The 20,300-nt window shown below is 34.5% G+C and overlaps 1 long non-coding RNA gene across 1 annotated transcript; it reads right to left on the bottom strand.

Moving 5' to 3' along the window:
• Positions 1–5,369: 5,369 nt before the first annotated feature.
• On the bottom strand, positions 5,370–12,523 carry LOC128178050 (uncharacterized). The gene is made up of 2 exons (XR_008242897.1): positions 12,269–12,523; positions 5,370–5,800 (listed from the first exon to the last, which is right to left on the bottom strand). It is a non-coding gene; the product is annotated as an uncharacterized LOC128178050 (long non-coding RNA).
• Positions 12,524–20,300: the final 7,777 nt, after the last annotated feature.

Raw genomic sequence — 20,300 nt, 5'->3', positions numbered from 1 at the left:
TGATTTATTTGAAACTATGTGTCTTTTTCAAATCAAATGATGCTACTGTCACATATATACACCGTATCTTGAACTCTAAAACCTTAAGAAAATTTTAATTAACGATTTCCGTTTCTAACGGAAAACCTTTTCGTGTTTATAATGTTTTTTCTTTCTTATTATTTCCCCCATTATTGTCGGCAGAATTTCTCAGAGATGGCTACCTATGCAGATATTTTCCTGAAAGTTTGGGGATTGATAGAGAATGATAATATCTCGAGGCTTTTTATTTTTGATTTTTTCAAAATACATTTCCTGTCATCCGTTTCCTGTCCAGCACGAAAAGTGTGTGGCATCGAGATCTCAAAAACAATAAAGACTTGAACATCCATACTTTTTTTTATGTTCGTTGTAACTTTCGGTCTTCATCGAAAGTACTTCAAATTTATTTTTTACGTATTAAATTTATTTTGCATAGAATGAATAAATTAGTTATATTTCTCACAAATGTCATCTATGCAATGTTAAATAAACAAAAACATTCTACTTCCAGTTAGATATCACTGTCTCAGGTAGCCGTTTTAAAACAAATCTTGTATACCCGCGAGATCTAAAAAAAAAACTGTAAGTGATCAAGACATGAAACTAAATGAATGATAGGTATTTCAAAGTAAATATGTTAAACGAGTTTCATTTTGTCGGCCGTCACCTCCGGTCCTCACCGGAAGGGGTAAAAAATGAACATTTTTATAAGTTTAACTGTTTTTCTTTGACAATCTTTGTTAGTTTGATAAAAAAAATAAGGCATAATAGAAAAAAATACCAGAAATTATTACTTTTATATTTAATGAGCACTTCTGTGTGTCCGTTCCCTGTCCCGAGACAAATACACTGTCTCCACAAAACTCAAACACGGCAATGACGTCAACAACCAAACTTTGTGGGATGAAATACCCATATATGTACACAAGTTTACATTATTTTGTTTTATCCGACGTAACTTTCGGTAGCCACAGGAAGTACACCATAATTTGATTTTAATTGAGCATGCAAGTAACATTCTAGTAATGGAAATACAATAGGTCATCCACACATTGTTTTAAAATAAACGAAAAAATTCTACTTCCGGTGAAACATCTCAAAACCGCTACACATTGTCCGAGTGATGGATTTGCCAGAAAAGTTTGTTGCCTTTTTTTCTGGAACAATATATAAAAACAATGATTTAGTAAAATGCAATAAGAAAATTAATCAAAATACTGGAATCGGACTGGGAGGAAATTTTCTTTATTTTCGAATCAAAGCGAGGTACGACTGCAGTCATTACACTAGTTTTTATGTGTGCATCAGGCGAATAAAGATCAAGTTTAATGGCCCTTTAGAGCTAACTTTTTCGCTCTCAGAGTCGGACTGTTATAATAGGTGCCCATCCTACCCATGTTGGCCCACCATTGTGGAAAAATAACATGAAATGTGGCCATGCATATCTCGGACACAACTAGTTGGCCCTCTGCAATCCAAATCAAAGGACAGTTAATGGTGGTAGCTCCATATGCTATTTGTATTGTTCAAAGTTTATGCAAATAAGAACCCAACTTAACTAACACCCATCTTATGATTATTGAGATATGAGGAAAAAATGATGAATAACGTTAAAGCTATACACGCTATAATTTACGTCAATTTTGAATGACAGTGAAAATGCATATGTTTGTATACTGATAAAAGTTATCCTTAATCTGTAAATTACAAGGGTGAATTCCATCTCGTTACAAAGATATAGATTTTTAATTGTTTATTTTCCTGCCAGGAAAATATACCTTTTTATGAATATTGATGAAGGAAGAGCAAACCGACCTCATTGCGCATGTCCGCGGAGAACTAGGTGGTCGTTATTGTTTGCCTAATTAAATATCCAACTTGATTTTTAATATGCTTAACAGTTGTTAATTTGAAATACATACATGTATAATGAGTAAAATACGTTTGTCATTCACGATACCCTTAATTCTGCATTAACACTTATAGGATCTATAAATAGCACACAGGGGAAAAACACAGGTCTACGTCATTTTTTTAAAGGAAGTATTCATATCTACTCACAGGCTTGTATTTTTTTCTTTTGTTTGCACTCGTATATCGGACAAATTTATGCTTTACTGAAAATATCCTTTCTTTGTGAAACTATCACAATTATGAAGATGTTGACCCTTCACCAGTTTTGGTACGATAGGCTAAATTTAGCTGTCGCTATCACGTGATAGATTGATATTCACGAGGAGGCATTACTTTCCTGGCAGGAAAATAAATATTTTTTATTGTTTAATATTTGATATATTTGTTACGTGATCGAATTGAGCATTATAATTAACAGCATAAAGGTAACTTTTATTAGTAATCAAACACAAACATTTTCCCCTTTATTCAAAATTGACGCAAATTATAGCGTGTATAGCTTTAAGTTGAGGTGAGCTATTTGGCAGTGTACATTACCGGAGATGACAAGGTCTTCCCTAACAGGTTCTTTTCTCCTCTCCAATGTGGGTTTGATTTGGTAGCAATAGTAAAGTTTCAAAGTGTGTTCCAAACCCGCAGTCAAAACCTGTTATTATACTTTCTTGTTAGATACTGAAATCTGATTGGTTTAGTCCGTTCTATTACCCTCAGCGTTAGCAACGCACTTGGCAACGGGTAACACTATATAAATAGTGCCTGTTTGGGAGGGTAACAGTTGAAATTGACACCCCTCGAAAACCATCGTCAACCGACGCGAAGCGGAGGTTGACAATGGTTTTCGAGGGGTGTCAATTTCAACTGTTATCCTCCCAAACAGGCACTATTTATTTTGTTATACTGAATGTCTTTTTAAAAATTTTTAAGAAAATTTTACTGCTTTTATATAGGAATAACGTGAATTCTACAGCGAACCGTACGCGCATAATTTTCGCGCATGTACTATTTTTTAATGTTACCCGTTGCCAAGTGCGTTGCTAACGCTGAGGGTAATAGTAAATATTATTAACTGCGTCTTCACCAATCAGATTTCAGTATTTAACATGAAAGTATAACAATATATAAATAGTGCCTGATTGGGAGGGTTCGCCGCTTCGCGTCGGTTGACAATGGTTTTCGAGGGGTGTCGATTTCAACTGTTATCCTCCCAAACAGACACTATTCATTTTATTATACTGAATGTCAATTTAAAAAAAAATTGACTCCTTTTCTTTAGGAATGACTTGAATTCTACGGCGAACCGTACGCGCATCATTTACGCGCATGTAACAGAACGGATTATCAACTGAGTCTAAACAAATCAGATTTCAGTATTTAACATGAAAGTATAATAATATTCACACATTTTGTTTCGTATAGGCGTCCGAATATTTTCGATCGTTTGTTGATTGATTGTCGTTGATTTTGATTTCAGCTGGTCTGATTCATATTTTTAGCATGTTTTTAAAAATTGATAGTTTATTTTGCTTTAACTTTTTTTTACCCTTTCCATAGGCCATACATGTCCCTTACAAACGAGAAGATTAACACAATGTTAAATCCAAATGTGTTTATTTATGGCATTTAAGATTTGAGACCACATTGGATTTTTTTTTTTACATTATCATCATGGCAAGTACATGTATCTTTTGACCCAAATAATTTTTATTTCGTAAAAGGAATCTACCATTCAGTTTGCTTATGAAGAAAAAATAGTAAGGAGGAATCTTTCAAACAATAACCTTTTATAATAGTATGTCTACTACAACACTTTACGATTAAACGTTTTTATCATGCCTAAACACCCAGGCATAGAACCTCTGCTTAAAATTGTCTATTCTATATATATATATATATATATTAAAACCATCTTATGATCTAGCTGTGGCGTTTGTAGAACGTCATTGCGAAACATCAACGCGCTAACATCTGTTACCTTGATTTGGGACGACCAGTCTTTGAAATCACTGTCTTTTTTGTTTATCACATGCTCGCAGATGTTACATTCGGACAAAGCTGTTCCGTTTTGGTTCTGGTTTCCATTCACGACCGTTGCTTGCTACGTCTTTTCAATTTGCCTCAGAAAGTTTGATCTAAGACAAGGACGACCATCTCCGCTCAACTCAGAATCTTACTAAATCGTCTTTAAAATGAATTTATTTTTGTGCTCATTTTCTTAAAGAATCAACTTCTCAATATCAATACAATTGGAGTCATGTTTTCTTTCCTTTTATTTTGTGGTTCTTCGGAATCTGCTTCAGTAGGAAGCTAATTCGGGGTTTTTTTTTCGTTGTTAGATTGAGTTGCTTGATGGCATGTCATTGTATTGGAATTAATTTCGATTCTATGATATGCTTCACTGCGCATTTACCTATTTATTACATGTTTATGTGGTAAATGAATTTGAAAAGTATCTTTAACTTAATAGTAGAATATAGGATGTCTGTAATTTAAAAAAAAAAAGAAGGACCGATTTAATTTCATGTATAATTGTAAAATATGAAAAAGATTCATTTTACAAGTTTTACAATAACATAATGTCAAATAAATCTAAATGCTCAATTTATGATTATACATAGTATGACCTGAACAGAAGTTATCTTTCTTTGTTTATCAACACTAAGAATAGATAAGGGAGTTGTCGATCGTAGGACACCCAGTTCTTTTTGGTTTTTAGTGTTGCTGATAAGTTACAACTGGGTTTTTTTTTACACCGAAACAGTAAAGTGTGTGGTACAGTTTATTTTAGAATAAACAGTAATTAGGAAACCGAGATTAAAATTCAAATGAAGTAAGACGGATTAACCAATTCAAGGAGAAACGTAATTTAAAATTTCTCACATCCTCTAAAGCCCACACATTCCTTGTAATCATCCATGATACTTTATACAGAATACATGTACCTAAGAAATAATGAAACAAAGGAAATATTACTGTTGACAAAAGAAAAACTATAGATAGCGATATCTATGAAATTTGAAAAATTAAAGTTTTGTATACAAATGTATACTAGATTATTTTTAACATAGATAAATAGAATTTTATGGAAGAATATGTATAATTTTGAAATGTTTATCAAGTAATGTAAATTCTATACATTCTAAAAAAATTACACTATATAAACAATTAAATGCTTGATGATGTCCAATGAGCCTTTGTCATTTTGTGCCAATAAAACATTTGATATGTAATTGTGTCACATTTGTGTGGGAAAAAAAATAAAACAATGGTACTCAACAAGTCTGAATTTTTCTTGATGCAACATCGTTATAACCACGCAGCCAGTCTTGCATTTGCTTGTAGCTGCCGGTATGTAGCTCCCGGTCTGAATCAATCTGACGGACTCCCAGGTCATCCATCCCAATTTTTTTTCAGACTGGGAGTCACTGACCGGCAGCTTATTCGCTTATTGACTAGTAATTCATACTGCAATTTGACTGGCTCCTTCAAACTTTCGTGAAGGGAATTTCACCAAACACGATAATACATATGCGTATATGCATCTTTCGTCAACTTCCTGTTCTCATGACGTTGACTTCGTTTTAATTTTACATGTACCTCCAAACATTTTAAGTTTTTTTCCTTTCTTGCTGTAGGATTAAAAATGATGAATACTATTTTTCATGAATATTCATGAAAACGAGAAAGGTGCAATGAGTTGGATCACCATCAGTAAGCGGTAAAAGAAGAGAACTTTTTCTTTGTTAATTTTAGCATTAATGACGGTAAACCAAACAGCATGGTGTCCTTTTTATGCCCTTGAACTTTGAACTACATGTCGAATGACTTGGAATCAAACTTTTTCTCAACATGATTCTAATGATGTTCCCTAAAATGAAAAAGATGGCAACTTGTTTAGTCTAAATGTATAAAAGAGCATGCAGTCGTTTCAATAAAAGAGATGCATATTTTGTTCATAATTAAGATAACCAAGGTCACTCTGATAATTAAACAAGACCATTCACTATTGAGTATCTAGACCATTTTCATTAACACGGCTTGAACTTGAGTTTTCCAGTACTTAAACCAATATGCAAAATTCAAGAACTCAAATTGAAATTCAATTAAAAGAGAATTTCCCCCCTTCTTTATTAACTATACAATTTTTATTTTTTTATTTTAATTAAAACTCGATGAAGAGACATGAGTTATTTAATAACGAGATAAATTTCTTTAAAACTTTTGGAAAAGTAAACACAGGGAATTGAAGTGTTGCATGGATATTAAGCCGTGGCTATTCTCCTCAAATGTCTGTCAATTGTGGAGTATTTGCAGGGCTTTGTCATCTTCTAGAGCTTGTCTTGTACTCCAAAGTTTAATTAGGGCTTGTATTCTTCCCTTGTAAACAAGACCAGTATGGACCAGGGTTCTTTACTCAAATTCAATCGATGTTTGCCAGGTCCTATTCAGCACAAAGCAATGAGCTGCTTTCGCGAAGAAAACGTCTTCTTTCAGAAGGAAGAGTAAATACTCCAATATTTCAGGCTGAGAGATCTCATAAAAATCAATGGCGTGAATTTGTGTCTTGGTATGTTTCAATAGTTTGAAGAGGAACTGAGAAAAAAGGGATATCAATTAAATTCTAATAACGCCCGTTTCAATGCGGGTCGGCCGGTGTAGTAACACCCATTCTTCAGAGAAATGGAAAATTAATATAACGTTCGGGGATTATGAAGCAGAATGCAAAGGCCTTTCATGTAGACCTATAATATTGATTAAAGTTGAACAATATCTCAATATATTTCGGGGTTATGCTAATGACGCTCGCGTGCATATTTTGAGGTGAATTAAAAAATTAATGATATCGCCCTGCATGAGAAATTGACTCTACGCATTCAGTACTGTATCAGCCCCAACGCTCCAAACGCATGCACTGTAAGTGCTTCTTTAATCCTTAGAAACTTTACCAAAAGAGAAGTCTAATTAACAAATCTATGTACAAAACAGGTGTGAAATTGTTGTTTTTTGGATTTTGTAAGCGGGTTTCACACAAAATCAGAAAGGTACAAGTCTATTGTCATACATTCTTTTGTAATATTTGTTCCATTATATAACATCACATCCTCCTCATCCACCCCTTATATTATACGAATCTAACAATGAATGGTATTATTCAACCCTAAGACTTAACTGCATATTAATCACCCAAAAAAAATATTGACACAAAATTCCATGTTCATTTGATCCTTAACATCTGAAGCCAATATTTAAACCTTAATAATTTCCGAAACAATCCTTAGACCTGGTTTCCGGAATTTTTACACTCACCAAAGAAAACCCATGGAAGCGAAAACTATTTACCAATAGACAATGTAACAGCTGGGGAGGGGAAGAAAATAAATTCATGAAATATTGACTCAAACTGACTGACTTTTAAAATAAGAGGCAACTGTTACCAAAAGAAATCACAATAGAGCCTTATTTTCGGTGTCGGCCATATAATTTTCATAGATTTAAAATATAAGGGAAGGGATCAATCGGGTAAGTCACAACAGGTGCGTTGTTTCCGGAATACCTAAATATACCTGTATTGACCAACAAAACAAGTGTCAGGTAAAGGTTCATTGTGCGGGTTGTTGTTTGATGGGTTTTTTTAACGTAATAATGTGAAATAAACACTAATTGTAATGCACCTATAAATTATTGATGCGTGCAAAAGGTCATTTATCTAAAACGATATAAAAAGATATGCTACGCAGGTGAGAGAGAGAGAGAGGGAGGGGGGTACACCATTGCACAATATAACATACTAATAGCTTGTGTCACCGAATAGCGGTGAAATACCCAGACACTTTGTACACATATTGCACATATATATCGCTGCTGCAATGGAGCAGGAGATTACAAGGGTCGGGTTGAACAAATATTGCCACCCATAGGTGACAACTAGCGCCTGATATGATACGCGATAGCAACCTTCATCAATCGAGTATATCTGTTTGACCTCGAGGTGATACATTGAAATGTTTGCTCGTATTTGCACTTTCATCTCATTTTTGGGTGTTGCTGTACTCTGAGAGTAAACACTGAAATTCGCTCCAAAAAATAATCTGTGTCAAAGATTACACCTTTGCAATGGATACCCGACAACAATCTTCTTGTTTGATCGATGGGGATCATTTTTCATATTGCATACACATCGGCTCCGTATCTTGTCAAATTCTGGTCGCGTTCGAGATCGCCAAGTCGGGGGGAAGACGGAACATTCCAACGCGAAAATTTATGAATCCCCGGGCGACGTTCATATTTTGGTGCAGGAAGATTTTTAAAAAAATCAATCCCTGACACACTCACCGTCGCTCTTTCTTACCGGCTTACTTTACAACCCTATCCGGCGTCCCTTTGTCTGCCGGGGCTTCAAAAAGGTCAGATTAAGTAACCCGGATGGCAAATTTTCTCCAATCAGATAATCCGTAACAATAGGCCGTAGTGTATCAGTTGCTCTTGTGATATTGAGATGCTGGAACGGAGAAACTTTTCCCCAAAAATTTTATCATTATAAACCATTTATCTAAATCCAGGTATTTTTTAACAATCAATAGTTAACTGTTAATATGCAGATCTCTTTAACAAATTGGTTAAATTACTGCAGTTATTAATTTATTGAAATAGTGCCCATACTGTTAAGTTTCTTGCACAAAATAGACGTTTCTATGTAAAAAAAAAAAAAAAAGAAAAAGAAAAAAAACCCATAAACTGGCTAATGACACGAATAGCGAGTGTATACCTTAAGTTCTCCGACTGCGAAGAAGTGTGCGATATCCCTATCGATTTCGCGACCCCGGAGCAGATTTGGAAGTAGTTTGTTTAAACAGTGCACTTGTTGCTTGAACAAAGCGGCACCAAATGCATGTAATCACGCACCTCCTTATCGTAAACCGTCCCGTCCCCGGTAACTAGTAACAGTCAGACTTATAAGGGACACCTAGAAAGCACACTGCCAGGAAGTTTTACTGCCTTGCGATACCCTGAATGAAATATAAAATTAAAGATGACTAGAATAAAACCATAGATGACTTGATCACTCAAGAACTGCTGTAAATTATTTTTTTGCAAGGGCACCATGAAATGGAGCCTTGTTCTAGAAAGAGGATTTTGTCGATAATGTCAATGCACTGATTTAGAGTTAAGGGAATGTGATTTGCATTACTCTTTTTTTTACAGCACATAGGTTAGAAAAGTTAATGTGTGTCTAGATCAAAATAGTTTCAGTTTTGCAGGAATTTTGGGAGAGGGGTGAATTTCTCACAGTACTAATAGATTGCTGACATTTTGTGACAATGCGGAATAGTCCATACGTCTAGTCTCTCTCGGTTTTAGGATTAAATTTGTTTTCAGTTTGATTAACGAAATCCAATTTCAATTAAACAACAATTTTTACGTGCCCTAGACGCGACAGACATTAGCTGAAAAGTATTGGTTTTGCCATTTGAAGCTTTTTGCATAAAAATTTGCTTGTATTTGGGCAAAATGTGATAATAAAATATATATATATATTTATTTAACAAAATTTATAAAGTGACCATATTTTACGAACACTAGTCACATGTGTTCTATTTTGCAAATTATGAAATCTCGCGCAATATTTAGTTTTTAGTTTTAGTGATGTCATATTCGAGGATTTACTCCATTTTCTGTGCTATTTAGACTTTTTCTTCAAAATTTCGTCTTCCTTACCTTGAAAACCTTTTGATCTGATCATTAAGTACCCTAATTCAACCTATCTGCACTCTCCAGTTTGACTCAAGCTTTATATAACAAGATTGCTACCCAAAAAGATTTTCGGAGATAAGGTTTGAATTGTTGGAAGTAGAATATGATGACAAAAATATCATGTGAATTTTTTTAACCAAAAATAGCAAAGATGCGGGGATGAATTCTTTTTGATCCCCCTTCAGCGTGTTGATTTAATCAGCATTTTTGGTGAAGGTTGTTTGACTTAAATCATCCCAGAAAAAAACTAATAGGATATCTCCCAACCTAATTAACCAATGATGAGAGAGCTCCACATAATGAACGAGTCCCAGATAAGATCTATATAGTACCAGAACAATCAATTGATTAAATTGTTTTTTAATTAAGAATCCGGTGTTCCAACACAATACGTGTCCACATTACCCCTAGCCCTGCGTGTAAAGCGTCATTTTCCGGTTGACTAATCGACCGTGTGAGCGATTCATGGCATGGAAGTAATTTCGTCCTTTTATTTCAAGTTGCCTTCTTCTACATTAGCTCAGTTTACTATCCTTCCCTTCTGAAAAAAAATCTCTGAATGGGGTCTTTAATTTTGTGGCTGTCCGTGTTGAAACACTATAGGGAGGGAGAGAGAAATGAAATTACCAAGTTTCCACAAGTGGTTACTGGAGCTGGAATAATACTCCGTCGATTACGGAACAAAATTGTTTTTATAAGAAACCCAAGAAAAATGGCTTTTTCTTCAATCGATTTCTGACAAACAGAACTTCACATGCTCTCTTTTTATGACAAATCTGATACCCTTTTTAGATTGAATTGCCCAAATCATGGCATTTCGGACTTCGTGTTCTTGCATTTCAGATCACGTGACAGTTATCGTCTGCTTTATATTGACATGCAATGTTTTTTGTTTTGAAAATGTTTGAATATAAGGGGATTGGTTATCAAACTAAACAGATATCGTTTGACGTCCCAAAAGCAAATTAATATTTGGGGAAATTTGAACATGTATCAAAATTGAATCAAATTGAATTTAAAACTCTTTGATACATATATACATAGTCCATGCTCTGGTTGAGTTAAATGGTTGTTATTGTCTATTTATATTTATCATACATACTAAGAGTACATTTGGGAATAATTAACAACGAAGGAAAAATATAAATAACTGCATATATATTCTTTATAAACTGTGAATTATTTCTTTAGTATTGAATTAAAATTGATTTTGAAAACTATGTTCAACAAAGCTATTAAAAATGTCGTTTTGTTGTGTATTTTTGGTATTGCCATGTTGGTCAGATCTCGACTTCCGGTCCTTTAGCAAGGTTTGATAACTCTTCAGTTTAAGGAATATTTGTTGATATCTGAAAATCTTTATTGTTTTCTAAACTTTGTGCTCTATAACGCTTGGTTTATTAACGAGGCTAGGTGGTCCAAAAATTAACCATCAGATCTGACCTAAACTTTGACATATGATAATATAGGCCATAAACTAACATTTACCAAAGAAAAAATCAAAATATTTTAGCTTTCAATTTTAAGTATTTCCATATATCTTTACAGTTTACACAGAACTCTTTTTCACACTGAGGTAAATATGGCCTAAAATGGTCATGAACATATAACTTAAGAGTAAAGTTGACTTTGATTGTTGTAGAAAGATGGACACTTCACTGTTAGGTAAGATTTTGTGAGCTATACTCTTCGTCAGTATTTTATTTTTACTCTATTCTAGTTTACATCTATTTTATCTGATAGCCTAACTTGGTTATGATTCTCTGTTTGCAAAACACAATGATACCATGGTATAATTTCTTTACTCAGTTAATGAAAATGCAATACTATAGAAAGCTTAAGATAATAAGACTTAGAAAATCAGAGAGTTGAAGGATGAGCAACCTTTTTGAGTACCAATCATTTGATTCTGTTTGGCTATGCATTGCTCAAACATTATGCAGGATATATTCAAGTAGCAAGTACCAGTATATGGCTTCAGTTCTGAACTATTTTCGAGGACCATTTAATTGTTTGAGATGTTCATCTGCCGCATCTAATCTGTAATGTGACATGGAACATTTATTTAATAAGCTACGCCATTCTTCATCAAAACACCCATGGGAAACCTCCTTAATGGTGTTACTATCGTAATCTGTAGTGCGCAGTTTGTTCAATAAACTTATAACTTCGGATTATGTCTGTCAGTAACATTAATTTCGTCGTTGTTTATGGCTTTATTGTGTCTTGCTATGTGCCATATCATTTACCAAAATACATGTAGTCATTTGAATACACATTAAATGTGTTACATTACATTTGTGTGATAACAAAATGTTGAGTTCTATAGACTAGATTGAATTCTTTCAGCTGGGTATATAGTCGTTTTTTCGCGAAATCTCAGCCCTCTTTTGGCAAAAAGTCCACAATGGTTGATTCTTACTAACTTCACTTTTGACTGACGGGCATACATTCTAATAAAATGTACAACAGAACAGAAAGTCCAGCCAAATCTGGTAAATCAAAGTATAATTTCAAGATCTTGTGCGCCTATCCTTTTTTCCGCTCAACGAGCGAATTTAGACAAATACAATAAAACACTTACCTGTGCTTTTATTGGCCATAAATCAATAAATTTGTGTTTATTTTGCATGAAGGACAAAGGCGCGAACGTTATAACTCTTTTCTCCTCTGAAGTGAAATCAACAAGCCGAGTGAGGGAGAGAGGCCCTGGCACGATTTCTTCCTAATGTTTCCAGCAACGATACTTGACCCATCAGGGCTGTTGTAAATTCAAGGTGTTAGTTGGTAACTATTCTGGCAAACTCGTCCATGTCTCATAAAGCAGTATATCTTTATGTATATTTGAAAAAAAAAACTTTTTATATATTTTTAGAGTTGTGAAATTGGTCGGTCTAATAAAGATACGTTTATTTTTTGTCGTTGATTCTCACATATAAAATATATTTTGTGTGTGTAAAATCATAAACCCCCTTTTTTTTTAAAAATGTTAAAACTTCAACTGAATCATGATTATTCCTTGGCATGATAACGTCGATCATCGATGAAATGAAATATTTAACAAGGATTAAACTCTTTGAGAACAAACCTAGTAAGATTGTATAAACAAAATACACAGTGTATATGATTATATTATGGACAATTAGGGCTTTTATATGAATTAATGCATCAGCCGCCCAGGGTCCACTAATTGTAGGCATCTATTTCTTGATTAATTTAAATTTCAAATGGGCGTAACGCATTCTAACAGATGTTATTTGTATGTTATGCATTCGTCATTTGCAGATTTCAAATCTTCCAATTTTCTAAAGGTACATGAAATGATATGGACAAAGACGATATCGTACAGAAGTTCTGTGTACGAGATAGTTCTATTAATATAAAACCCAAAATTTATTTAACTTACATATTTGAAGTTTTTTAAATAGTTTGATGTATTTCTTGTTTTAAAAATAACAATTTTCTCTCTTTTTGAAAACAACTGAAAACAATTTCAAATCTTAATTAAAAAAAACACAAATCTGAAAATTCCTCTTCCACAGGACGTGGACATTTTCTTATCCGTCGATCGATGTACCTATGCTTGCTGTTATCTCTCAAGCCCCGCGAAAATTTTCTCAAGTTCCCAAATTTGATGTCCGATTATTGTTTTATATCCCCAAGTTTTGTCTTATCGTGGCATTAAATATTATTGACAAAGTCCCGTCTTTGTTCTCTTTACGCATACAAGCCAATAATCCAGCGATCTTATGCTATACCTCCTCGACGGGCTAACATTTCGGATCATACTGTTTCATTCTATATTTTATTTTTTTTTTTACTTGATGCCTGGTCCTTGCGGCGCGTTGCCTCGCGATCGATCCAAGTTTTGGTGCCGTCTTTTGTAAAATGTTTTGATGTTTTCGCGCCTTCTTCTCAAAACTTTTGACACCATTTTGTAAGCTAAACCAAAAGGATGAGATTAGCAAAGGTTCCAGTTTGGCTAAGAACAAATCCTTCAGCGTTTCATTTTTTGTGAGTCACAGTTCAAAAAATGAATTGACGAACCCATTAGATCTAATATTCGAGTTTGATTTGATAGAAAAAGTTGAATAACTATTTACTTATCTTTTACATGATTTAATTTTTTTTCTCTCTCGATATGACACACTTGCTATGCTGACACACTCGCTATGCATATAAGGTTACGTTTACTTTTATCACCGAATAATGAACAAAATTAGCTAAAAGTTCTTGTAGGAATGGGTCTATTTTAATCTGTTTTATTTTAAGCATCATGAATCCAAAATCCGATTCCTTTTATCTCGGATGATCAGTGGCATGCTTTCAGAAGGACGAACGTTCCATTTAGAGCAAAAGATGTTCGAAACAAAGAAGATTTATTACCCTAAGAATCCGTTTACCATATCATTGAAACTTAAAAGTACTTTAACACTTTAGTAAAAAGAAATTTCCCGTGTCATTACCTTAATGAAATGTTGAGCAAAAGATCATTCAAGCAATAATTTCTAGGAAAGCCGTATTTGATAATCAGCTGGCAATAAAATGCGTATGTTTTCGGTTGAGTCCTTGCAATTTCATACTTTCAAAATCAAAATTCCTATAACGTAAGGCTTCATTATACTCGTAGGACCAATTGCTTGTCGCACCCTCGCACGAATATGCAATTTAGGTTGGCGTGCCCCAAACCGCAATGCACGTGTTCTGAACAGCGAGGTATTTATATAAACCATTAGTTGCAGTAACAGCAGTGAACTAATTTACAGTTAATTTGATTAATTATTTTCAGAATATCCATTATCATATTATTAGTGCATTAATATTAATACTGTGTTTATTTTTTTTTCAAGCCTTTGATTGGTACTTGATGACGATTTGCAAAACTCAGTGATTAAATTAAGACCGTTCGTTTGGTCAGTAATGCAAACTTGGCCCTACGCAGAAAAGAGCAACAAAGGCATAAATAAGGGTGTGCAAGGTATGACGGTCAAAAAGAGAGGCAGCGTTGGAGGAACTTACCTACAGCAGAGAACCTAATGATTACAAATGCAATTGCTCCATATGAAAAAAAAACCCTGAATCCCAGCTAATTGGATAGAAACTGTAACTTGACATCAGATGCATTTCAAATTCGTCTATTATGGTAAATTGCAGTCGTTCATGCTTTTCAATGAATAGCATTTCCGCCTTTGAAACCTTATGTTGACTTGCAAATCGACCATAAGTAGTACTGAAATACCATCAGGTTGCCATATTTTTAGAAATGTGTGAATCTACAAGGACATCTAGAGATGCTTCGATCGGAAAACGAAGAGCTAATCAATAAATAAAATTGCTCTTTAGATAGTCACACTCTATCATTCATGAACAGCTATTGCTCTGAGTATTTCATTATTTTTTTTCGTTTTTTGCATGTTTTCTGATGAGATCGGCTCGTTTTCTTTGACGAATTGCGTCACGGTGATGGTATGGGTTTTCCAATCGCAAAAATGTAGTCCACCTTTACTGCGTTCTATGTTTAGGACAGGGGGAAGTTTACCCCGACTTGCACTCAGAAATGTCTGACCTGGTGTGAAATGCAGATATACCTTGATTTATTTATCACCTGAAACCCGATTAACGTATAAAACACGACTTTAAATTAACTTTTGCCAAGTTGTGTTTGCTTATGAGAGCATATTATCTACCAATATATTGTATATCGCAGAAACGACGCAATGCAGTTGTTTTTTTGGTAACAACCCTGTACGTCGGGTAGCGGATCTTTCTCTGGGTCGTGCTTTATCACAACCTGGGGTTGATCTGGGCCGCTTGCACAAACAGCGGGATAGCTTGAAACGATGTAAATGAGGGTCGCTTAGGCCACATGATAAAAACTTTCAGACAACGGTTGGACCTTTTTCGTCCAGGATAGGCCATTTATCATGTGCACTTCAAATACAATACGATTTGCGGCTTATTTACCCTTGTTGAAAGCTGTCACATTGTTCAAGGGTGTCGAACTACAAGACTTCTGAGCAAACATATAAGAGTTCAACATGCAGTTCAGATTTTATCAGCACAGTTTGATATCCAATTAAGATTATCCGTCGTAGAAATTTAATCATAGCTGCACAAAAATGCAGACAAGAAACAAAGAGAGTAATATCCTGTATTAAGATTGTCACACCTCACGGCAGTAATGATTAATTCATTATCGAACACCATTTCTTCTAGAACGTGAGACCATTAGTATGGTGCATCTAGTGTAAGAGGACAAGTACTTTTCTGTCATGTTCCAATGCATACCGAGAAATATAATATACTCATGTAATATTTTGTATTTCAGGCCAACTAAGGGATCTGTTAGAGATACATGTACAACACGTCACGTGGTTACATATAGTATTCAGATGAGTGGGATTACACGCACGAAATACATTAAGAGAATGCATACACAATCTTGTCCCATGAGTACTTTGCCATTTTGACTGACCTTCGGTAGTATTGAAATCACTGACTACGTGGATACGTGTACCTTTTTATATGTCCTTCCTATTGCGTACCTTCTTCGACCTAACTTCCTCTCTCTCTCTCTCTCTCTCTCTCTCTCTCTCTCTCTCTCTCTCTCTCTCTCTCTCTCTCAAATAAACGGTTGTCGATTTTTTTTTGACAATTGTATGTTGCTAAGCTCTAGCTATAAAATGATATTTGTGCTTTCATCCGTAAAATGTATTATCATATGTTTATATATGTATGTGTTTATTGAACTGAATAAAAAATCATATTATTCCCAATATACTGTATAGGCCGTGTAGTCAGACTTCTCCCATCATACACAGCCGCACTGTGCGCCCTGCCTCACTGACGCCTCCACGCCGGAGTGTCAGACATGCATGTCATCGTACATATGGAGCGGATGCACGACCGAGGCACAGACTCTTACATAATATGCAATAGGTTGATCTGTCAGCGCTTCTGTAATTAGTGGCAAAATCTGTCAACGTTTGGGGGTATGTTGTGCTGTACCTAGGATTTATATAACCAAATAGATTCCGTCACCGACCGTCTGAGACAAGACTATAAACATGCGGCATTATCCCAAGCTTCGCCTGTTAAAAAATACTACCATCCTACACCTCCTAATTACTTCCTTGCGAGATGGAAAACATCCTTCCATTTCAGCTTCTCTTTTTCCTGAAATTTTATACGTAATGCACCTACTTTCAAACATCTGAATAAACAAGCACTAAATGTGAGAAAACACCAAAAATAAACAATAGAAATACGATTATTTTCCTACATCTAAACGATCGATGGAGTTTTTTTGGCACAGAATGTTTGAATTTCGATAAGCGGAATGACAAAGTCTTCTAAAAACTAATTACAGTTGAGAAACATTAACAGAATTTCCAATGGTGCCAAAGAACATTCAAATGAATTCTAAAAACCTCTCTCTCTCTCTCTCATTCTCTCTCTCTCTCTCTCTCATTCTCTCTCTCATTCTCTCTCTCTCTCTCTCTCTCTCTCTCTCTCTCTCTCTCTCTCTCTCTCTCTTTCTTTCTTTCTTTCTCTCTCTCTCTCTCTCTCTCTCTCTCTCTCTCTCTCTCTCTCTCTCTCTCTCTCTCTCTCTCTCTCTCAGGAAACAACATCTCAAAGACACACCGGTGACTGCTTTCTTTGCCTTCAACCATTGGGTGGGTGGTGTATTCTTACGTAAATCGCTGGATTAGAAAAAAAATTATGCCAACTGTTGAATTGAAGGTCGTTTGAGTAACCGGTAAATCCCAAGAATGAGAGGTCACGTGGTATGAATTATATTCCCGTAAGGCATTATAATTTTTGTCCATATCAAACTGTGATTAAAAGAGCATTGAAATATCTAATAATGTAAAAAATGGAATATAAACGAGATATAACGATCTGTGTTATTGATATGAATGACTCATATAGCAGATTTATGTGTAATCATGAAGTCAAATTATGGAGAGAAACCATTATTTCTATTAAAAAAAAACAACAACCAGAAGTGATTCAATTATATGTGAGCATGTATATACAAATATGTTGAATTTTATTTTGTTTGGGGGGGGTTTTCACGATGTTTTGTTTTCACAAAAATATCATCGGCGGTACCTCTAATTCGTGTATTAGAATACTGTATACTGTGGCTTTATTAATTTTTGCGGGGAATAAATTTCGTGGATTAAGTTAAAATCCCAGTTTCAGCGATACAAAATTTCGTGGTCAATGAACATATCAATACAATGTGTTATAAGGATTTGCACTTCAATAATCATTTACATACGCGAAAATTGATATCCAGTGAACTTTGATAAAACACAGTGAACACCTACCCCTACTGTGTTTTCCCACTTCAGTGAATTTGGTCAATTTAATCCTGTTAATTTTTATAGCTGTATATCAAATACGTTTCAAGACATTCTAGATAACTAGTAATCTCAGATAGTAAACTGTTATTGAAAATACGAAACATCACGTGGAACAGGCTCTATATTGGCCTTTTTTTGTCAAGACGGGGGGGGGGGGTGCTTTCATGTTGTCCTTTTTGTGTAGATATATTAGTAACTTCTAAAAAATGAAGAATCTAGACTGATATTTCTGTAAGTTTTGGATGAAACATTTCAATGGGATTTTCATCAGACCTTTAGGATTAATTTTATTCTGTTTGTATAAATTACTGTCAATTTTGCTGTTGTTGCATAAAAAAAATTTCTAAAAATGACCTGGGACTTTGTAAATGAAAAAGAAATTTCACCACCAAAAAAATGAAATCAATAAACGCACGAATGAATTATTTGCATATACCAATGAGGTCAATGTGCTCTCAATGTCACTCGTCAACCGAATTTTTTTTTTGATTTTGATATCGAAAGAATTTTGTCAACAATTTCATCATTTATGAAATGCAGATTTCTGAAGGTTTTTTACGCATAGATTTAAAGCGTCTTTTTAGGTATTTAAAACCACCCCACGCAATTTCAAATAAAAAATACCTGACAGTTCTTTTTGTTTCTATTAGCATAGAGGGTCTTCATAGGAATATTTCTGTCAATTAAACACAAAATGGATACTAGACAACGTGACACGTGGGTCTCTATTACATAACAGAGGGTCCGTTTCCCGGGAAACCGAAGGTTTGGAAGACCTTCTTTAAAGAAAGGTTAAATGTCAAACATCTCGAAGGTGCAACTATAGGATCAATGGCTTGCACAGTATGATTCTAATGGCCTGTCCCCCACCCGGTGATCTCGAGTGTTCTATCAAACTCTTTTTTATCTTTAATTCTGGCCTAGAATTTCATTTCATCTCGTTGATTCAATGTCACCAGCCGCGGACGAGGTGTCATGTTTAGCAGAAATTAAGTAACTTATGATTACTTTATCCCGTTTCCTCTAAAATCTATCACTTTGATATCGTTAAACTTTGAAGATCTTCTTGTACATCAAAAAATCTTCAATAAACTTGTCTGAATTTTCATGCCTTTGGAATGGTTCAAGTTGGTGGTTTGTAAACAAAATCTGTAAGCGCTTTGCTATCTGCGAAGGATGCAAATACACCGATATCTAATCTAAGAGAATATTTCAATGTTTTTAACCGTGTGTTACATGTCATAGCAAGGGCCTTTCACGACGTCATTTTAACTTTTCCATTCACGACCACGATTATTTGAATGAAAAAAAACAAATGAGCAAGTGTAGTGTAGTGTTGAGCAGTGATGTGTAGTGCTTAACAGATAAGTGTAGCGTAGTGAGATAAGTGTAGTGTAATGTAGTGCAGAGCAGAGCAGTATTGTGAAGTACAATTTAGTGTAGTGTTGAGGAATGTAGTGTAGTGTAGTGTAGTTTAGAGCAGTGTAGTGTAATGTAGTGCAGTGTAGAAAAGTGTAGTGTAGTATAGTGTAGAGTAGTGTAGTGTAATGTAGTGTAGTGTAGTGTAATGTAGTGTAGTGTAGTGTAATGTAGTGTAGTGTAGTGTAGTGTAGTATAGAGAAGTGTAGTGAAGAGTAGTGTAGTGTAGTGTAGTGCAGAGCTGTGTAGTGCAGTGCAATTTACTTTAGAATGCACGAGATTCGAAAATTAAGGGAAATAATTTATTTTGAGTTAACCTGGCACTGTTTAAACAGCTGTTTGTATATAAAGAATGCAAAACTCATATTTATTACGATGGACGTGTTAAAACCATTATTTAGAATATTCTTTGCAAGCCCCACTCCAAAATATATATCAGTCGCTTGTTGAAATGCGTTGGATAAATAGTACATACAAATGTATACAAATGTAGTCGAATATAATTATGACATATCTGTTATTTGGTTTAAGCGGGTCTCTGTTTGTATTGGTTACACTATATACTTATCCAGCAAAAACTACTGTCCTTTACAGTTCAGATTATTGATAATCAAAATTTGTACATGACAAACCAGTTGTCATGTACAAATTTTGATTATCAATAATCTAAATTTTTGTTAAGACACTACGATTAAGATTTTTAAAAATAAATGGAAAATTTAAAGAAAGTTTGTTTATTAAAGAACATTTTCATGAAAATTTAAATTAAAAAAACGAAACCTCGCTGAGAGTGATGCTGTGGCGGCTACATTTTTATTTATAATA

This window comes from Crassostrea angulata, chromosome 3 (genome assembly GCF_025612915.1).
Source record: "Crassostrea angulata isolate pt1a10 chromosome 3, ASM2561291v2, whole genome shotgun sequence".
In the NCBI taxonomy this organism is placed as follows: Eukaryota; Metazoa; Mollusca; class Bivalvia; order Ostreida; family Ostreidae; genus Magallana; species Magallana angulata.
The sequence above is the reverse complement of the archived record's forward strand: the minus strand, read 5'-3'. Positions and strand labels throughout refer to the sequence as shown.